The sequence below is a fragment of the Lutra lutra genome, chromosome 3 (genome assembly GCF_902655055.1).
Source record: "Lutra lutra chromosome 3, mLutLut1.2, whole genome shotgun sequence".
NCBI lineage: Eukaryota > Metazoa > Chordata > Mammalia > Carnivora > Mustelidae > Lutra > Lutra lutra.
This window is the reverse complement of record NC_062280.1, coordinates 138,510,188-138,517,752: the sequence shown is the minus strand read 5'-3', so window position 1 is coordinate 138,517,752 and position 7,565 is coordinate 138,510,188. Positions and strand designations below refer to the sequence as shown.

General features: G+C 42.7%; 1 non-coding gene across 1 annotated transcript; it reads right to left on the bottom strand.

The window, feature by feature from the left end:
- Positions 1 to 2,441: 2,441 nt before the first annotated feature.
- On the bottom strand, positions 2,442 to 2,546 carry LOC125096624 (U6 spliceosomal RNA). Its single transcript, XR_007126298.1, has one exon. It is a non-coding gene; the product is annotated as a U6 spliceosomal RNA (small nuclear RNA).
- Between the last annotated feature and the right edge of the window lie 5,019 nt (positions 2,547 to 7,565).

The window sequence follows — 7,565 nt, the reverse complement described above, 5'->3', positions numbered from 1 at the left end:
TAACTTTCTCAGTGATGTTCCAAACCTTTACCAAATTAATTTAATAATTCCAAATTAATTTAATAATTCTATTTTAACCTATAATCTATGTTAAATTTATAATAAAAAAATTTTAACATTTTATTACTTTTTAAAGATTTTATTTATTTATTTGACAGAGAGAGAGCAAAAGTAGGAGGAATAGCAGAGGGAGAAGCAGGCTCCCCGCTGAGAGGGAGCCCAATGCAGAACTCAATCCCAGGACCCTGGGATCATGACCAGAGCCAAAGGAAGACGCTTAGCCAACTAAGCCACCCAGACATCCTTATTGAAGTATAGTTGCTACAATGCTACATTACTTTCAGGTGTATTAAATTTATAATTTTAAAGCATCAGGACACTTATTAGAGGAATGTGCAGGACTTCCATTCAAGATCCTCTTTCTCAGAATCAGGCAAGATGACAGCATTCAAGAACTTGGTTTTTATGACTAAAATCAAAACCGCAAGGAAGAACATGTGTTGGCAGGGTTGTGGAGAAAACGGAACCCTTGTGCACCGTTGGTGGGAATGCAAGATGGTGTAGCCACCATGGAAAACAATATGGAGTTTCCTCAAAAAGTTAAAAATAGAACTATTCTATGATCCAGTAACTGTATGACTGGGTATTTACCCAAAAAGTACAAAAACACTAATTCAAAAGGATATATGCACCCCTCTGTTTATTGGAGCACTATCTATAATAACCAAATTATGGAAGGAGCCCAAATAGCCATGGATAGATGAATGGATAAAGCAGATGCGATATATATACAATATCCATAAAAAGGAATGAAATCTTGCCCTTTGTGACAATATGGATGGAGCTAGAGAGTCTAATGCTAAGTGAAATAAGTCAGAGACAGACAAATATCCTATGATTTCACTCATATGTAGAATTTAAGAAACAAAACAAAGGACAAAAGAGAGAGAGAGAGGGAAACAAACCAAGAAACAGACTCTTAACTATAGAGAACACACTGATGGTTACAGAGGGGAGGTGAGTGGGGGGTTGGGGGAAATAAAAAATGAAAAGGATTTAAGGAGTGTGCTTTCGATGAGCACCAGGTGATGTATGGAATTTGCTTTATTATACACCTGAAACTAACACAACACTATATGTTAGCTGCACTGGAATTAAAATTAAAAACTTAAAAAAAGAAGTTGGTTTTTAATGGTTTCCAGTTGCCAGTTTGGTAAGATGCCCACTATCAATCTATGAAAGTTAGTGCTCAAATCAAATAATAAAAATATGTTTATTTCATTTATGCAAAATTTTAAAGTTCTCCCCATATTGCAGGGGGAGGAAAGGGAATCAGTTTGTCAGTACTTTGATTAAGACGGTATCGAGGGGGATGCCTGGGTGGCTCAGTCCTTTAGGCTGCTACCTTCGGCTCAGGTCATGATCCCAGGGTCCTGGGATCAAGTCCCGCATGAGGCTCCTTGCTCAGTGGGGAGCCTGCTTCTCTCTCTGCCTCTGCCTGCTTGTACATGCGTGTGTGCACACGCTCTCGCACTCTCTCGTGCTCTCTCGCTCTCTCTCTGACAAATAAATAGATAAAATCTTTAAAAAAAAAAAAAGACAGTATCGAGGTCCCTCTTACTTCTGGATCTGATGTGAGAGAGCTGGGTTTATACCTGGAATGCCAGGAAATAGAGTGGAGGGCGGAGCAGCAGATTTTTTATTTACTGGTTTCTTTCTCACTGTTCCAATTCTTAGGTCTAGGGAGAGAAGGAAACTGGCAGCAGAAATACTTGAATCCATGCTTATCCTACATATATATGTCTGTGACATTCCTTCCTAGGGCCAATAACAGTTTTCCTTCCTTAGGGACAAAGACACGCGGGAAAGAAACTACAAAAGGAAATATGATCAGGAACAACAAAATGACACTGGGGGGCAGCGTGCTAGATGGATGGCATGCTCCACGGTGAAGCTGGTCAGGCCCTGGTTTCTCCGATCAGGCCCTGGTTTCTCCGATCAATATTTGCCCTGTCCCCAAGTGCCCATTACACAGGTGGAGGGTGGAGGCAGTGAGGTAGAAAGCCTCCCTACTCTGTGCAAAGGAGATGAACATACCTGTCTGTTCTCAGGGGCCTCTCAGGGGCCTCTCAGGGCCCTCTTAGGGGCACCAAAATCTCCCCATCAAGAATGGAGGTAGACAAGGACACCTGGGTGGCTCAGTCAGTTAAGTGTCTGCCTTGGGCTCAGGTCATGATTTCAAGCTCATGAGATAGAGCCCCACATCATACACCCCGCTCAGTGGGGAACTGCTTCTCCCTCTCTCTGCCACACCCCCTGCTTGTGCTCTCTGTCTATCAAATAAATAAATAAAATCTTTAAAAAATGGAGATAGATAAGAGTAAGAGGTGCCCGGGTGTCACACACACAGACACACACACACACACACACACACACGTATATTTAATATAGAACCCGGCACGAATTCGCTTGTCATCCTTGTGCCGGGGGTCCCGCTAATCTCTGTATTGTTCCAATTTTAGTATATGTGCTGCCAAAACAACCACGATATATATTTTCCCCCTTTTTATTGAGATATAACTGACATACAACATTATAGTATTATTTTCAGAGGTACAACATAATGACTCAATATTTGTATATATTAGGAAACAATCACCACAGTAAGTCTAGTAAATATCCATCACCACACATAGTTATAAGTATTTTTTCTTGGAGAGAGCTTTTAAGCTCTATTCTCTCAGCCACTTTTGCATATATAATACAGTGCCATTAACTATAGTCACCATGCCTCTCTCTTTAATCGGTATATTTGTAATGCATTTTGATATCTGATATGACCATTATCTCCTCTTTACTTTTTTTTTTAAGATTTTATTTATTTATTTGACAGACAGAGATTACAAGTAGGCAGAGAGGCAGGCAGAGAGAGAGAGGAGGAAGCAGGCTCCCTGCTGAGCAGAGAGCCCGATGCGGGGCTCGATCCCAGGACCCTGAGATCATGACCTGAGCCGAAGGCAGAGGCTTAACCCACTGAGCCACCCAGGCGCCCCTCCTCTTTACTTTTTTAAAAGCCATATTATCTTTAATTTTAACCCTACTCTTCCTCTTTTTAAGATTTTATTTAGAGAGAGTGCACGAGCAGAGAGGGGGCAGAGGGAGAAGCAGAAAGAAAAATCTCAAGCAGACTCCATGCTGAGCTCAGAGCCTTAAGCCGGGCTCCATCCCACAATCCTGAGATCGTGACCTGAGCCGAAATCAAGAGTCAGAATCAACTGACTGAGCCACCCAGGCACCTGAAACCTACACCTGCTTTTCAAAATGTCTATTATTCTCACGTATTCATGCCAAATAAAATGAAATCTTAGGTCACTAAAGAGAAGAAGGATCAAGGAAGAATGGACATTTAGAATTTCTTTTTATTTCATTTTCCAAAAGTAAGACTTAAAGGCATCTTGAAATTACTGAATGGCTAACTGTAGAGGTTAGGACTGACTCTGGAAGCCATGATTTCCTGACTTTGAATCCCAGCTCTACCACTCACAAGCTGGGTAGGCTTGGATGTTTCTTAACCTCTCTATGTCCTCACAGTAACACATTGGGATAATATTAAAATACCTACTACAGGCTTGTTGTGAAGATTGAACAAGTGAATACACAAATCTCTTGGACAGTGCCTGGCAGGTAGGAAGTTCCTAGTAAATGCTGACTCCTAGTAACGCCTCCCTAGAACATATATACCACAAGAACAAAAATTTCTCTTGTAGCCACTACCCCATCCCCAGCATTTAGAAAACAGTAATAAATGTTTGCAATTCAATTCAGTGAAGTTCAACAAATATTTATGAATACTTATGACAGGCCTGACAGGTACCAGAGATCCAGTGATGAGTAAGAATTGGTCCCTGGCCTAGAGAGGTGAAGACAGACAGGAGGATAGTGTTCTCTCTCCACCATTTCTTTGCATATGCTGTTCCTCTGCCTGGAACAGCCCCCCACCCCCACCCCAGGCATGCATCTTCCTCCTGGCAATTCCTATATTATTCACATCCTTAAAACTCTCAGCTCAGATACTCCACTTCCACAGAAAAGCTTTCCTGATGCCCCAGTATGGGTGGGGCCCATTCTGCAACCCTGTGCAAACTTTCATCCTGTTCTTAGCAGGTGGTAATTTGTCTGTCTCCTCCCACTGACTAGACTGAGCAATCCGAGGTCGGGACAGTGGATCCCAGCGACAGGGCCTTAGCGCCCACCCCGGTCTCTGCTATATAATCTGCACAAAATATGTGGTAAAGAAATGAAAGATGATGAAAAAACCTGGTAATCTTTAGAGGACAAGAGGAGTTGTTAGGGTTTTTTTTTTTTTGAACAGCCATGTCATAGCTTTAAGAAGAAAGACGTACTATACTGCAAATTATTTTTAAGTGCCATAATAAGCTCAACTTCATAAAATCTCCTTTTCACCCTTCTTAGGTAGGAAACTGTTTTTGAAAGTTACATAAAAGGAAACACCTAAGTTAAGTAGTGAGAAGTGAAAATAAAATGACACTGTTACCTCAGTGAGGTCACCATGCAACCAGTAACACCAGTGCAAGGAGCTGACAGACCATCTCAGGACTTGAGTCACTTCCACACAGCCACAGGGATTTCCCTCCTTTAGAAGCCTTGCGGGAGGGAGAAAGAGTCACTCCTCAACCCACTCCCCGCACCCCGCCCCTCCCCATGTCAGAAGTCTTTTATAGAATACCTTTTAAAATTGTGAATTAGATGGAGCGCCTGGGTGGCTCAGTGGGTTAAGCCTCTGCCTTCGGCTCAGGTCAGGATCTCAGGGTCCTGGGATTGAGCCCCACCCGCATCGAGCCCCGCATGGAGCCCTCTGCTCCACGGGGAGCCTGCTTCCTCCTCTCTCTCTCTCTGCCTGCCTCTCTGCTATTTGTGATCTCTGTCTGTCAAATAAATAAATAAAATCTTTAAAAAATGGTGAATTAGAATGCCTCTGGTCTTTATGGAAAAACAGAATACACTGGTCAAACTAAGCAAGCAGTTTGGCTAACGATGAGGGATTAAATGCTAGGATAATCCCAGCCGCGGTTTAGGGTTGCCTGAGACTCCGGTGGGCGGGCTTTCTCCCGGCGGGGTTACCATATCAACTTTATATTCCCCCAGGATGCAGGGCAGGGAGGCTGTGGTAGGAATGGGCAAAAATGGTTTTACACACGGAAGAGCGTTCCTATTGTCTTCGTGGGCTCCTCCGAGGGTGTCTCCCCCGGCACACCCCCCCCCTCTCACAGTTTATACCCTCATCGCCAAAGGGCCAGGATCCACTTGCTCTCTCCCTACCCAGCTGGGAAAAGCTGGAGCCAGGGAGCCCCTTACCAGCAGAGTGAAAATGGCCTGGAGAGTTTCACATGGGATCCTGAGAAGGGCTGTTAGTATTTTAATAGACAAAATCTTAATCCAAGAAAATGAATTCCTGAGTTTCCAAGTCTCAGGCATGAACAAGCAAGCGGTGGGAGGGGACTTCGGGTCCTGCCGACCGCAGCTGTCTTCTCCACCTACTTAGATGGCTGATGTGTCTTAAATCTCCGTTTCTGTTAAAAAAAAAAAAAAGAAAGAAAGAAAGAAAGAAAAGAAAAAAAAAAGTTCTCTTTCTTCTTCCATAAAAATTTCCCTAGGGTTGTGGCCCCTAAAAAAATATTACAATCGCATGTAATGTCTTAAGGAAAACCACAAGTATGAAAACCTCGGGGGTAATCTTTCATCCAAATACTTGAGATTATTTGAAACTATCAAAAAAATCAATCCAGTTATAACCTCCCACTCCCCAAATCAGAGCAGAGGGAGATGGCTTTTGAATTTCTCAGTCTTCCCCCAGCTGAAATCATTCTGGGAGAAAACCAGCATTCTATCACGTTCAGACAAGACTTTTGGGTGGTTGCTTCAGATTTCTGCATTAGCGACTGGACAGGCTTTCTCGCCCCTTTCCAAATGGTTTACAATCACCCCCCCCCCCCACAGGGGTTTGGGAATGAATCATCAACTCTGTTTTTTTCAAGCACACTATTAAATTAGGCTGCAGCCTGGAACCAAACATTTGTTCTTACAAACATTTCTTTCATGTCATCACTATAACGGATACCAGAAATCCAGTAGGCCGCCCTTATCTCCCACAAGGCAGTGGCAGGGACAGCCGGGCCCACACTTCTGCTGTTATGCACCATTTGGACAAAAGTAAAAATCATTTTTTCAGGGTCAGGGAATTCATGCTAAAATTAGAACGGGTCAACTTAAATTTACAGGAAAATTCGTAATTTCTGATCATTCATACTGAGAAGTTAAAAACAACTTTTTCCTCTGAATCTCCATCTTATGTAAGATGCTTTTAAAGGACAGCCACACGTTAAAATAAACAGTGTTTTTCAGACTCCAGCTTCAAGTATTTCAGGATGCTTTCAGTCCATTTTTAATTTCCGGAAGCAGCCATTGCTGAATAGAAAAATACATAGTTATAATAATGGCTACTATTTAGTGAGGTCTTCTTGTGAAAATCAGATCTTGACCGAAGTCTGTAGGTGAGATGACATATATAAAAGCACCCAGCACCATTCAAGAATTTATTCTTTAATCCCATGGTGAGCACCATCCCTTTGCTAGCGATTCAGATGCAGCAATGAACAAAACATACAGAAACCCCCGAGGTAGCTCTTCTATCACAGGGAGGATGGGGTAAGATAGATTATAAACAAAATACATCAGTAAATACAGAGAGAATTTGCTAGAGAGAAATGAGGGCAGGAAAGGAGACTAGACAGTGGTGGGGGTGGAGAAGACATTACAGTTCTAAGCAGGAGGGTCAGGAAAGGGGGCATTTGACCAAGGTCTTCTTTGAGACATGACTTTGAAGACGAGGACTCCAACATGGAGGAAACCACAAGTGCAAAGGCCCTGAGGCAGGAGTACCTGGCATGGTTAAGGAACAGCAGAGTCCAGTGATGTCTGTGCTGAGTAAGTAAGGGAGAGGGGGGTTAAGTCATAGAGATAGGGTGGGGAAGGGAGTGAGCAGATTATGCAAGGCCTTGTACGGCATTGCAAAGACTTTGGCTTTTACTTCAAATGAAGTGGGAAGCCACGTGAAGATGTTGAACAGAGAAATGACATGATCTAACTTAGTGTTTGAAAAATGACTTTAGGGGCGCCTGGGTGGCTCAGACTGTTAAGTGTCTGCCTTCACCTCAGGTCATGATCCCAGGGCTCCCTGCTCAGCGGGGAGCCTGCTTCTCCCTCCCACTCCCCCTGTTTGTGCTTTCTCTCTCTTTTTCTCTCTCAAATAAATAAATAAAATCTTTAAAAACAATTAAAAATTTAAAAAGAAAAAAAAGATTCTGGTTCCTGTGTTGCAAATGGATTTAAGAAAGGCAAGGATAGAAGCAGGCAGAGTAACTGGATACATATTGGGTTCTCCAGAAATACTTGTTTATTACAAATTGCATTTTGACATGAAGTTCCCTCTTTTTTTTACTCATTCTCCTTTGAAAAAAATGTACTTGCTTATTCCCTTCTTCTCC